General features: G+C 36.7%; 1 long non-coding RNA gene across 1 annotated transcript in view; it reads right to left on the minus strand.

Moving 5' to 3' along the window:
* The window catches only part of LOC115938449 (uncharacterized), a 312,799-nt gene that overhangs the window by 66,814 nt on the left and 231,587 nt on the right, over positions 1-14,398 (minus strand). Inside the window, exons 8-9 of the long non-coding RNA XR_014147053.1 lie at positions 11,325-11,369; positions 11,097-11,225 (exon numbers count right to left, since the gene is read on the minus strand). This is a non-coding gene — a long non-coding RNA (uncharacterized LOC115938449). The remainder of the gene's footprint in view (positions 1-11,096; positions 11,226-11,324; positions 11,370-14,398) is intronic.

A 14,398-nucleotide genomic window follows, 5' to 3' on the forward strand; every position in this document is an offset into this window, starting at 1 on the left:
CCACACATTAGAAAATCTCAAAGTATAAGCAGGCAATAGTTTTTCACAATAAACCAAATAACAAAATCAAAAAGCCACATATCCATTCCATACATGAAAAGCAAACATCGCCTTTGCAAAGGTTTCCAACTTTTATACTGCTGATACAAGAATATAAACATGTACCAGTTGGCACATTATAATTATTTCACTGTAAATAATTGTTAGGATTTACAATTTGTCCTTTAAAGGTGGAATAACTGCTTAATGATTTAAAACAAAAAAGTCACTGACATTACAACTAAACAAACATTAATTATTAAGCATCTTTTTATTCTAACCCATTTCTATCTAGTTTTATTTTTAAGTCTTTTTGGAGCTTTATCCCATTTTGCCACTTTTTCTGAAAAATTCTTATTCTATCTTATTATGATTCTTGTCTTGATCAGTAATGATAAACTCCGGACTGGAACTTTGAAATCGCTGACTGCCAACATGGCCACATATATGACACATGTTTCATCTCCCTTTAGGCACAAAGGCCTGGTGCATTCTGCACCTCTCACCATGGATACCATCCCACTTAGCTCAGCCTGAACCATGCTGACTACAGACACTGAAAGCTCAGTGAGCTGTTAAAGCAGTTTTCCCTCTCTGTACACTCAGCCAGTGTGATCAAGTAGTTAAAAGAAATATATTTCATTTAGACTAAGTCCAAAAGGATAAGGAGCAAAGGGGGGGGGGGAAGAGAAGTAGATATTGAGAGAGGGGTAAGATTTGTCAAGAGGTAAATAAAATAAAGGAGAACCTAAGAACACATGGTCATGTCTATCATTTTGGGCAGGTAAGTTTATGTTGTTAACGGCAAAGAGCAGAAAGCCAGGAGGAAGCCCTTCTCACTGACCTCAAAGATATAAAGATGGATCACTTGCTTTGGTGAATTTGTCCCCCAGAATGAGCGGCCCTGCCTGTCGCCACCAAGGGGCTACTCTGGGCTGAGTCTGTAAGCCAAGAACACTGTTCCACTTGGACCCAAGCAGTGTGTCTCTACCACAGTTGCTCTGTGGCACCAAACTACCTGCCCAGGAGAATAGCCAGGGAATTGGCTTTCTTTGGAGATTGGGCATTAGCCCTTCTTTGCTCCCATAAGATAAACCAGCAGGTGCTTTTCTTTGCTCTTATTATCAGCAAACCGAAAAGGGTTGCATTTTCCTAAGCTACCAACAAGCCAAGGGTTTGTGTCGCTATGACAGCTGCCAAGTGATTTTCTGGGGGCAAAATAAAAGAACAGGAAGGAGAGAAGTTAAATCCCCTTCCTGGGGCAGCCCAGGATCCAGCATCGCTGATATCCTAAGAGGGAAGGAAAAAAAATCAATATTCTTACTGTGCTCCACATTCCAACCAGGCATTTTCAACTTTTCTCTCAACCACGATCAGGTTAAAAATGAATATGCTGGCATATGTGAACAAACGCTCACTCCAAGTTTTCCGCTATAGACAATAACTCTTCAGTTAGTCAGAACCAACCACTCCAACAACTCAGAGTCCTCTGAAACACAGCCATACACCAGTAAACCAAGTAAACATGTAAACAAAACCTTCTGGGCAGCCAGAACATATGTCATGACATTCATCTCCCAAAGCTTAGACGGTTACTCCCAGGAGAGACCGCCAAAACTCTGCCCAGAATCCAGCTCATTCTAATTAAGACCGAGTTCTAAGAGGTTCGGCTATTTGGTACTGCAGCCTGCAGAGATTAGAAACAAAAACGAAGGGACGTATATTGCCCAGGCAAACATACTGAGAGCAGCGCAGAGGCAGCTGATTCTCAGAAAGCCAGAGTCCAGGGTACCACAGAGGCCAACTGAAACTGTAATGACAACACAAAATAAAAATTTCAGGAGAGACTGACCTACCTACTTCAACAGCTTCCTTAAAATAGTGCACTGCACAGTAAAAGAAATCCTATTTTAATGACAATTCTGAATCATCAAGAAAAATAGAAATGGTGGAATACTTTGTTTCTGAAAGCAGAAGGGTTTTAACACTTTAAAAAGGGGTGTTGGCACTTTGATGAGTAAAGTTCCATTTTCTGGAACCTCCACTAATTACTGACATGACTATATGTCAATATATATCTTTAAGGTACCTGGTCACTTTTCCAGCTGCCTAATATTTGGCCAAGGCAAAGCCAAGCCAGAAAATAGGAAAGTGGATGAAAATGTCAAATTCAGATTACTGCCCAGTAAAGCTGGCAGTTTGGTAGGGGAGAATGGAGTCTTTAAAAAGGTAGATGTACTGAGATCCCTGCCCCAAATATGGGTCTCACTCTTTTAAAACACACTGGTATCCATTCTCTCACCATGCATGAAAGCAATCATGCTGGTGGAGTGGGGAGGGAGGGTCATTTCTTCTTCACAAAGGACTTGGAATTGTAGCTTGGAATCCTAGCTGATCTTCAGATTATTTGTTAAGAAGGCAGATTTCCAGAATCCACTCTTGGATGTGCTTATTTGGGAAATTTGGCTAGGACCTTGGAGTCTGCAATTTTTAAAACTCAGCCAGGTTTAAAACCACTGACCTGGGATGCTGTGGTTTGGGGAGGTGCTTTGAGTGCTTGGGCTTCTAGTTCAGCCACCTCCTCCCTGAAGGATCTCTAATCCAAAGAGCAGTTGGTGCTGCTTCTGGGATATGCTCACATTCAGCCTGATTCCCACAGTGGACACAGAGAGCTCATTCTCCCACAGGAGCCTAGTGAGACTCCTATCTAACACCCTGAGGAGTTCAAAGAGATTAAGACAGAACAAGGAACATAAAACTAGACATAACCTGTTTTTCTATTCTAAGGCAACTGATCTCCACCCACCAGCACCACCAGAAAGTGTTTGAAAGGAAATAAAAAGGAGAGTGGATACTTTACTATATCTAAACCAGTTATGAGAAAAATAAAGTTTGTTGTTGTTGTTAAGTTTCTTCAGGAAGCTGACATTGATGGTCAGAATGTTCCAACTCTAACCACTTTCGAACCTTCTGCTACTCTGCTTAATAATAGCATCAGCTCACACTTAGGTACTGCTCTGCTTGTTTTGTCCTGAATCATTTATTTTGGTATTCATACTCTCTATCTGGCTTTGTTCTTTTCATCAGTTTAATTTTCCATCAGAAATACACAGTCCCCCTAACTGCACCGATTTTTCAAATATAATCTCACATAGACCAAGTCTTTAAAATAAACTGAATCATTAGTAATGAATTTGAATATACCAAACCCTTCAGCATGGGTAGAACCAAAGCCTGGTTATGCTTCTTGGCATTTTAGCTTCCAGAGAGTCTACTCATTACCTTTATGGTTTTTTTCCATTACATGGAAAGCAAACATTGATATCTCTGAGCACACAGAAAATGTCTTCTGCACAAACTAAGTAAGTTCTACTGTAATGAGGCAACATGCTTAACCTCTTCCCTTCTGTTACTCAACAGGGATAGTTGTGTGAGAATGAGGGGAGGGAAAATATTTAACTGTACAGTTTTCTGCACAATTCTTATTATGAGTGCTAGAAAAGATAAGGATAATGTGGTTGTCAGATTTGGTCATAGATACTACAAAAGTTTCTACCACGATCATTAGATTCTAGCCCCTTTGAGGCAGTGATTCTGGCTATTCATCTCTGGCATTATACAGGTATGCCTGAAACATTAATAGCAGCACTGGTATATTTGGGACTTTATCCATTTTCTAGAAGATTTCAGTGATACTCTTTATATTCTTACTGCATAGTAATACCCTAAAATTAAATTAAATGAACTAAAATTCTCTGGAACTTAGAAAGTTTCCCAAACATACCACAGTATGAATGTATGTTAGATGAGTAGGATAGATTGGGATTAGGCGAATAAGAAAAAATAAGAGTTTTCTGGAGTCATTTAAAATAAATTGTGAGTGGATTTTCTGAACAAAAATGAGAAATACTTATTATCCTTCCCCTTGACTGGTAGACATATTTTAGATATATTTGAAATAATCTACAAAAGAAAGAAGACCTTCCACATGCTATTTTGTCATCCTTACTTCTTAAAACATATGCCCCAAGGCTATATTTACATACATACATGGGGATCTTACCCACATAGTCACTCAATAAATATTTGATGAAAGAAGGATAAACATCATGTAAAAATTACAAGTTAACCTCCCAAGCACAGAAAAAAAGAATTTCACACTTTGAGAAACCAAAGTCTGTCATTGTACAGAGAGTGCAGGCTTTGTAGTGAGCAGAACTTAGCTAAAATTGCCATTAGCTGCTAACAAGCCTCAAACATTCAGCTTTCCCATCTATAAAATGGGGTTAACACTATTTGCAAACTTGCTATAAAGACTAGAAATAACATCTGTAACTCTCTAAGTATGGTGTCTGACATATGATTTTGATGGTGATAATAATGAGTTTTCTTTAAGAATACTACCATGAGCAGAGTTACTTATTTCCATCATTTTACATGTTCCAACTTGTTCTGTATCAAATAATCCTTCTATGGTTTTATTATTTTGCTTGACATAATTTCTCAAAACAACAGAGCACCATATTCAGAAGGAGTAAAAAAATATACTCCAAAGTAAAATACAAATAATTTTAAAAATTTTACAATATTACTTAATTCCAATGTTTGGAACTTTACTGAAATCTTGTCTCTCTATCCATCAGGATTTTTGGATTGCAAAGAATAGAAAGTTGAGTCAAAATAAATTTGTTAGAAAAATACAGGACAGTTCATAGACGTGAAGGATATGCTTTATAATCAGGCATTGGAGGACAAAACTATGTCATTCTAGGGATCAAGGTAGAGAAACTAAGGGACTATGTCTTATGGCAATATGGGCAGCATAGACTGAATCATGTTCCCATGCATTCGGTAAGGGGGCACCTCATTTGATAGCCCCACCAAGAGAAGATGGAATAGGAAAAAGTTAGAGTAATTTAATAATTTTTAAAAAAAGGTTTAATCTTTGAGGCTGAGCAGACAAAATCCGCAGATTTCTACATTTGGTAAAGACATATGCCTGGCTCTGAAGGTTGTATGTCTCTATTTCTAGTTGGCAAAATATTTTCTATTTGTGATATGTGCCAACTAGCATTTAGAAAGTTCAAAAATAAAATGCCTCTCCCCAAGAAACTGAAGTTATAGTTTGTCTTCTATTATATATGTGGATAGGAATATAGCAATACTTAAAATAAATATATGATTGTACACTGATTCCAGTTATTAATAAAATGAAAAATCTTATGTACTTAACAAAAAAAATACTTAAAAAAAATACTTAAAATAAAATGTACATTCAGTCAAGTTTAATTTTTCCTGACTCCACTAAGTCTAGGAACCATAAAAGAGAGGAAATTCTTCCTCCATTACCCCAGGATTAGTGAGATAAACATTCTCCCAATCTCTTGTTAAGCCCCTGGTAAAATAATTCCTTCATTGATTTACTCAAATAAACAAGACTTCCAGTGCCAGAGAGAAAAAGACATTTCATTATCCTGAGTACTTCCATTTTCAAAAAACAATTCTGATGTTTGACCTGGAAAAGAAAAAAAGCAGTTGCTGCCAGTAGATTATCATATTATAATGTGAGGTTCCTGTAGGAGGGTAGGAACCATATTTTATTCATCCTTCTATCTGATGTGCCTAACACAGAGACAGCATATTGAAGGAATGCAGGCAAAATTTATTTTACAAATGAAGGAATAAATATTTGAACTTGCTTCAAGAGCAGTTTGAATTTTCCAATCAGAACCTGATTGTCATTATTGCCATATGAAATATCTAGAAATGTGAAGAAACATAGTTTTCAACATATAGAAAAATAATACAAAAGTCACATAAAGGGGTGCCTGGGTGGCTCAGTCGGTTAAGTGTCTGCCTTCGGCTCAGGTCATTTTCCCAGGGTCCTAGGAAAGAGCCCCATGTCATGCTCCCTACTCAGCAGGGAGTCTGCTTCTCCCTCTCCCTCTGCCTCTCCCCCAGCTCGTTGTCTCTCTCTCATATAAATAAATAAAACCTTTAAAAAAAAAAGTAACATAAAGACAGTTAGTACCTCTTAAGCTCAAGATGGTATTCATTCTTTGTTCAGTCATTAGCCATTTTTTTGAACGTCTGTTATGTTCTAGTAAACAGGCGATAGTTAAAGAACTGGATATGTAAATCAGAACACGGGTGCTTCACACCGCCATTCTCAGATTTCCAGTCAAATGTTCAAAGGGTGATAAAAGACAAGAGAAAGTCCCCTTCAAATTAGAAACCAGGAAGATAATCACTCACAAAGGAGAAACTTAGAGGGGTTTCAGCTATAGATAAAGTAGTTCAGATCAAAAGCAAATATGACCAGTCACCAAGAAATAACTCAAATTCTCTGGGGCATAGTCACTTAGTTGGAGGGACAAGATCTGATGGCTGGGAGCATCTAAGACAGCAGGGAGTAAACCCCTTAGGCTTCAATTTGCTGAGGTGGAACATTGGCATTTGAGTGTTTCTTCATGTCTTAAATTCTGACAGAGGCCATATCAAAGCAGTAAGACTGCAGCTGGGAGGGAACAGGTGCAGCTTATATAAAATAGAAGGCAAGTTGGCTAAGAAACGAAAGGAAAGGAAAGCTGGGCCCAGAAATCTGACACCTGTACAGCACCTTCACTAAATATGGAGGGAAAAGGACACAGTCAGCATCCCTCTGCTGGACTACCCAGTGTCCACCTCATTTCTTCCTCCTCATGGGCTGTGGGAGTTGGATCTGTGAACCAATAACATAACTGATATCAAGCTGTAGTCAAGCTTGAGAGCAGAAAGCTGGGGTCTAACCTACCAGTTCATGAGCAAACACCAAACATGGTAGTCCATTGCTCACACAAAAATGAGAAGCAGGGAGAAAAATTACTGAAATGGGATTATAAAAGTATTCTATGGCATAATAAATGGAAGACAACATTCAAGATGAAAAAAAGCAAAATTTAAAAGTAACCTACTATATAGGAAATAGAAGAAAATACTAGAAAACATGTGCTTCGTGTCCCCAATAAAATTAAGAAAACATGAACTGTAAAAGGCAAAATGAGGTTAGATTACAAATTACAGAGAGGTTTACTTGGGTAAAAGGCAGCAAAAAGAAAATGAGGAGTGAAGGAGCCCAAAAGATGCAGTATGATAACTCTAATATAGAGAAAGCAATAAGGATTGAATCAACACTGCAGAAAATAAAATTAGTGATGTGAAGAATAAAATTAAAATGTTCTTGCAGAATGCAGGAAAAAAAGGGCAGATCTAAAAGATGAGAGAAATAATGTTATAAATGAATGATAAAAAACAAAATCCAATCTTACTAGTATTTCAGACAATATCAGGAAAAAATGAGACAGAAGCAATAATATAAGAAACTGAAACATGTTAAAACAAAAAAGATTCTCTAATATGGCAGATTAATGAAAGAAGGCTAACACCTCTTGAAATCTTAACATTTCAAGGGATAGAATGAATGAATACTACATGTATCCAGGCAGCGAAAAGCAAAGCTAGAAAAGTTAAGATAGAAATTTAATAAATTTCTAATTAATATTATTTATTTAATAAATAGATTTCCATACAGGGGGGAAAAACTCAAATGCCACTCTCCTCATTAACTCCAGGGTCCAAAGGAACTCAAAATTCCTGTTAAAAGACAACTTAAAAATAAATATCAATAGAAAATAAGTAAAAGATAATGACAGGCAATTTATAAAACAAAGTTAAAAGTAATAATAAGATAGCAACTTATATAGCACCTGTTCTGTGCCAGGTCTATTTACATGGCTTAAACACATTACATATGTTCACATTATAAATCATATTTACATAGCTAATTGGTCAATAAGTTTATCAGAAATTCAACCTCACCAGTAATTAAAAAAATAGAAATTAAAGCAATAATAGGTTGTTTAAAAAATAAATTATCCTATTGGATTGGCAATGATTACAGCTATTGGTCCCAAAGCAAACATTCTCATTCATTTTTGTTAGTGGAAGAGTAAATGACACAACCAATCTGGAAGGGAGTTTGGCAAAATTTATTAAAACATTGTAAACTCATATCCAGTGACCCCTTTCAAATAATTCTATATCCGGAAACCTACACTAAAGAAATAATGTGGCTGCTCGAAAAGGTATGTACACCATGAGAGACTATGGACTCTGAGAAACAAACTGAAGGTTCTAGAGGGGAGGGGGGTAGGAGATGGGTTAGTCCAGTGATAGGTATTAAGGAGGGCACGTACTGAATGGAGCACTGGTGTTATACACAAACAATGAATCATGGATCACTACATCAAAAATTAATGATGTAATGTATGGTGATTAACATAACATAATAAAATAAAATTTAAAAAATTATTAAAATCAATGGTGACTTACTTTTTGTAGGAGAGGGGAGAGTTTTTAACTCTTTAACTTTTTAATGAGTATCTACTATGTTATAAACACTCATTTGTAACTCATTGAAACACTCATTGAAAGACAGTGGATTCCCTGCTTCACATTAAATGTCAAGTGTAATAAGAGGATTTGAATTACAAATAATGAATCCGGAAAAAAAAAAGAAAGGTATGTACAGTCATTCCCAAGGCAAACTTTTTATAGGTCCCTAGCTTTATTTTTTTTTATTTTTAAAGATTTTATTTATTTATTTGAGAGAGAGAGAACGAGAGACAGAGAGCAGGAGAGAGAGGAGGGTCAGAGGGAGGAGAAGCAGACTCCCCGCCGAGCAGGGAGCCCGATGCGGGACTCGATCCCGGGACTCCAGGATCATGACCTGAGCCGAAGGCAGACGCTTAACCATCTGAGCCACCCAGGCGCCCTGTTCCTAGCTTTATTAATTTCTCAGCCTTTATTATAAAAATATAAATGTTGAAAATAGGAAACAACTTTAATATTTATCAATAGTGGATAGCTTAAACAAATTATGGTATAGCCAAATTGTGGGAAGTTCTGCAGCTATTACAAATGATGATATAGATTTGAATTTTATGATGTTAAAATATTACCTGAAAAGCAAAGAAATATAAAACTGCATATATAGCATGATACCATTTTTAAAAATACATATGTTCAGAAAGAAAGAGAGCAGAGGAAAAAGAACAATCTAAAAGGATATGCCTCCAAAGGTTAAAATTTGTTAAACCTGGGATGCCTGGGTGGCTCAGTTGGTTAATCATCTGCCTTTGGCTCAGGTCAAGATCCCAGGATCCTGGCTCCTTGCTCAGCAGTGATCCTGCTTCTCCCTCTCCCTCTGCCCCTCCCCTGCTTGTGTTTTTTTCTCTCTCTCTCTGACAAACAAATAAATAAAATCTTTAAAAGAGAAATTAAAAAATAAAATAAAATTTGTTAAACCTGCTAGTTGGATTATAGATGGCTTTCATTCTCTTGTTTTTACTTTTCTGAAGATCATTTGAAAAAATAACATTGTGTTTAAATTTTTAAAATTATGACAGATGGCTTAAACTGCTTTTGGTAATACATAATTTTACATTATCAAGAAATAGTGAAAATGAAAGAAATAAACATATAATTTCAACAAATTAGAAGGTGAAATAAAACTAAAGAACAAAAAAGAAATAATTAAAGGTAAAAATATATTTTAATAAATTGGAAATGAAAAAGGAACAGAATTAAAAATAAGTCTATGAGCAAGTTCTTCGGATAAAAACAAGCTTTAGGAAAAATTAAGAATGTGTAAGGATGGTGTACCTGGGTGATGGACATTAAGGAGGACATGTGATATAGTGAACACTGGATATAATATAAGACTGATGAATCACTGACCTTTACCTCTGAAACTAATAATACATTATATGCTAATTAATTGAATTTAAATAAAATTTTTTTCAAAAAAAATTAATATAATTTTTAGCACTTTACTGACAAGATTAGAAAAGATGACTTTAAGTTGTATTCTGAAGGTATATAATGATAAAATGTAAGTTTAACTGCATGTTCTCATTATATTAAGTAACATAAATATGAATGTTACTTTTGTGTTGCCTTGCAAATTATATTGTTATATTTAACATAAAGCTACTTGTCTCTATTAGGAAGTAAACTAAAGTTTTGAATTCCAGCACAAATTGTTTTCAGCTATTTATGTATGTTCTTTTTTTTTTTTTTAAGATTTTATTTGTTTATTTGACAGAGAGACATAGGGAGAGAGGGAACACAAGCAGGGGGAGTGGGAGAGGGAGAAGCAGGCTTCCCGCTGAGCGGGGAGCCCGATGAGGGGCTCGATCCCAGGACCCTGGGATCATGACCCGAGCCAAAGGCAGACACTTAATGACTGAGCCACCCAGGTGCCCCTACATATGTTCTTTTTTAATTAAAAAAAAAACAACACACATTAAAAGCTATGATTTTCTTTTTTTAAAAAAAAGAATGTGTAAGGAGACAAATCAACAGATATAGAGGGGATTTTTTTCAATTGTTAGAAATATTACAGGGGTGCCTGCATGCCTCATGTGGTTAAGCGTCCAACTCTTGATTATGGCTCAGGTCATGATCTCAGGGTCATGAGACAGAGCCCTGTGTTGGGCTCCATGCTCAGCACAGAGTCTGCCAGAGATTGTCTTCCTCTCCCTCTCCTACTGTTCCGCCACCACTCTCACTCTTTCTCTCTCTCAAAAAAAAAAAGAAAAGAAATATTATATATACTTTTATAGAAATAAACTTAAAGTGTGAATAAAAATGTTTACGGAAAAATTAAAATTTCTAAAATTGAATCAAGAAGATATAGACAACCCATGTACATCAATGATCATGAGAAGAATTTAAAATGTCGTCAAACCTTATTTTTAGAATATGGCTCTAGGCCCCTTTAGTTTTTATACACAAATTATAGAAAATTACCAAGGAACTGGAGATTTTTAAACTATTAGTAATTGCTTTCACAGGCTAGAAAAGAATGTAAAACTTCATACACCATTTTAAAAGCTAATATATCTTATATTGCACAAAATTAGAACATATCCCTCCCCCACAAAAAGCTCAAACTCACATTTGAAAAAAGGTTCCTATATGTAAAATTCTAGCAGAGACAAACCGAGAATACTAACCCCAATAGGAAGATTCTGAGGTGATTCACCATTCCAGAAACTCTCCTCTCAGAGCTGTACTTCTCTCTCCCTGCAAAATGAACCTCTTAAGGGCCACCTCAGCACATGATGCAGATAAATGAACTCCCACTGTGGACAGACCTCAAGCAGTTTTAGTTTCTTGTTGATCATCAACAAATTTTAATCTTTCTAAGGCAGACAAATTTCTAGGGTGATAACTTCACTTACCAGAAGCACTGGGTCTCAGTCCCTCTTTGAGAAATGCTTACACAACTAGAATTCAAACACACAAACAAAAAAAGAGATAGGCCATAAAATTCAGAGGAAGAAGATATTACTTCTGATAGGAAGAATAGGGAACAGGAAAGACAACATTTGAGTTGGTTCTTTAAATACAGTATTTGGACTTATTTGCATCATCACACAAGGAGAGGAATTTAAAATAGTCAAAGAATAAGAACCCAGGTCCAGTCAGTCATGATCGTAATAAATACATTGTCCAACTTAGGGTAGCCAGATAAGATACAGGCCATCAGATTAAACTGAATTTTAGATTAACAAAAAAATTAAGTTTAATTATGTCTAAAACATACAGTATTTGGGAGAAACCATCACGGGGCCAGAGGTGGAATATCAGAAAGTTCAGTAGAAATGTTTTTCACATGCTTTTTGGACATTCATGAAATGTTTTGTTTTGACTTTCTTCCATTTCTTACCCCCCAACTCACTTAAAAATTCAGAGCGCACACTGGAAGTGCCCACCCAAGCACATTTCAGATACAACTAACTCTGAGATGAAAAAACGGAAGGACTCTTCTTTAGAGGCAAGCGTATGTAGGGAGGCCAACTATAGTTTCTGACAGGGCAGAGTGCACAGCAAGCTCTCAGAACTGGCAACTGCACACAGGGCCAGGCCAGGGAGTAAACTGCCAGGCTCAAGGTGAAGAATCCAGGAGCTTGGCAAAGACAGCCACATTTCCTTAGACACATGGCTGAATAGTGCGTTTGAAAAGGGAAATAGAATTGACCATTAAGGTATTTGGGATTTCTACCAAACTGTGTCCATGGCTGTGATAAGTATTTCCCAAGAATAGGTAATTTCACAGTGTAACATAGCAGCTAAAAAAATGAGGCCTAAAGTCGGACAGAGCTGGGTGTGAACCCCAATTCCATCCACCATGGGTTAAATGACCTTGGGCAGAGTGCTTGTCATCTCTGCAGACTTAGTTCCCTTTCTGTAAAATAAGAATAATTACAAGGTTATTAAATGAGATAATATATATAAAGTGCCCAGCTCATAGTAGTTACTCAATAAGAAGTAATTATTATAATATTCCATTATTTTTGATGATACCAAAAGGCAAAACAAATTGCAAGGAGAAGGAGAACTGTTGATCTTCCTAGCATTTCTTCATTCCATTGGGAGAAATCAGGGATCTTGTGTCTAGAATCAAGGTCCGCATAATCTAGGATAAATCCTAGCTTCCCCAGGTGCTCTAATGTCTTTGGAGTACTAGGATTATTCCCAGCTGGAAAAGGAAGCCAGAGTTACCCACAGAGGGGTGAGCAGGGAGGGGTGGGAAAAATAAGCTCTAGTACTTGAATAGCTTCAAAATAGAAGGATTTTCAGAGGCAGGGGATTTCTGACATTCCAAGAAGATAGTTGAGAACTATCTTTCCCCAGACGGAAGAAACTAGGTCATGTGCTCTTAACCCAATGAGGTTTAGGGTCACAGTTTAGTTGGCCTTAATTAGCTCCAAAAAAAGCCCAGAACTCCTGGGATTAATCCAAAATCAAGCAGAACTTCTAGTGGAGAGATCTAAGCTCCCAAATGTAAGTACAAGTTTCAGCAGAATGAATCCAAATCTAGGACAGCTTCTGAACAATTACCATTTAACTAGCATTTACATGTCTTAGGAACTAAATTTATCCTTACCACAACTCCTGTTTATAGAAAAGGCTCAGTTGCCACCAGAAAGTAAGCTCTGTGAAGGCATGGACTGTGTTTGCCCTTTACTGCCATATGCCCAAGGAATGGCAGAATACCTGGTACATAGCTGGTGCTCAAAAAATATTCACTGAACTAAATCACTCAAAGCCACACGATGAGTTAGTAAAGGGAGCTGGGATTTTAACCTTGGTCTGACTCTAAAAATCACATTCACCTCTAAGTCATATTACCAGCCAAGGCAGACTTAGGTCAGAAAATATCCCAAGGCAAGCTCCTGCCTTGGGTTCTCCCTATAAGCTCTCCTGGGGTCCACCAAGCTGAACTAGGAGGACTACTTGAAGGGTACCCTTGGGAGAACTTTTGAATCTAGAAATTCCGGCAGATACTGCTGGTTGCTTCTTGATACCTATTTTTCCATTTTCCTCTTGATAAAAGAATCTTGAGTTATTCAGGTGACAAATTTTCCATTTTAAAATATTCACCTCCTAGAAATACTTGGTATCTTAATTATGGTAATGATTTCATAACGAATTGTACAATTTATATACATGTAGTTTATTGTAAATAAATTATACTTAGAAAATACACACACAAACACAAAACATATACAGCCCCAGACTTCTTGTGATCCACTTCTGGCCAATGAAATATAAGCCTAAGTCTATTAGATGGAACTTCCATCAAAGCCATTATATTACTGTTTAGTTAGAATAAACATTTTATCTTTTTAGTTTCCTTTTTCTTTCTGCCTAGAGGCGGAACAGCCATTCTGAGAGAATGAGGACAAAAGTCTCAAGCTAAGGCTGGTGAAACAGGAAGCTAGAAGGAATCTGAGTTTTTGATGATCGTCTGGAGATCCTGCACCATTTTGGTCTCTTCACCTCCTGATTTTTCTCATTTTGTAAGCCAAATAAGTCTCTATTTGGTTGACCTGATATTGTATGGTTTCTTCATATGCTGTTTGCCATTACTGAATGACAATATTCCCAAGCAAAGCATAATGAAGATAACATTGCACCATTCCTCAAAAATCTTCAATTGTTGCTGAGTAAAATCCAAAGCCTCCCCAGTCCCGTTTCCTACTATTGCATTCCATAAACATGTCCTTCCAGCACCAGCAGGCTCTTTGCCATGTTCCAAACAAGCAATTTATTTTAAGATTAATGCTTTTCTTTCAACCTGATATATCTTTCTTCCATAATCTATTACAGATCCTGGAAGATTTGAAAAATTGATATAGGCCACAGTCAGCCAATGGAAGACTTGAGAAGAAAATTTATGTCTCCTGAATACAATCCAGATGCTCTTTGTCCTAAATACCCATTTCTGGAGTAGGAAAACCAAATGTTC

This window comes from Leptonychotes weddellii, chromosome 7 (assembly GCF_054177405.1).
Source record: "Leptonychotes weddellii isolate Sample4059 chromosome 7, ASM5417740v2, whole genome shotgun sequence".
NCBI classification, from domain to species: Eukaryota; Metazoa; Chordata; class Mammalia; order Carnivora; family Phocidae; genus Leptonychotes; species Leptonychotes weddellii.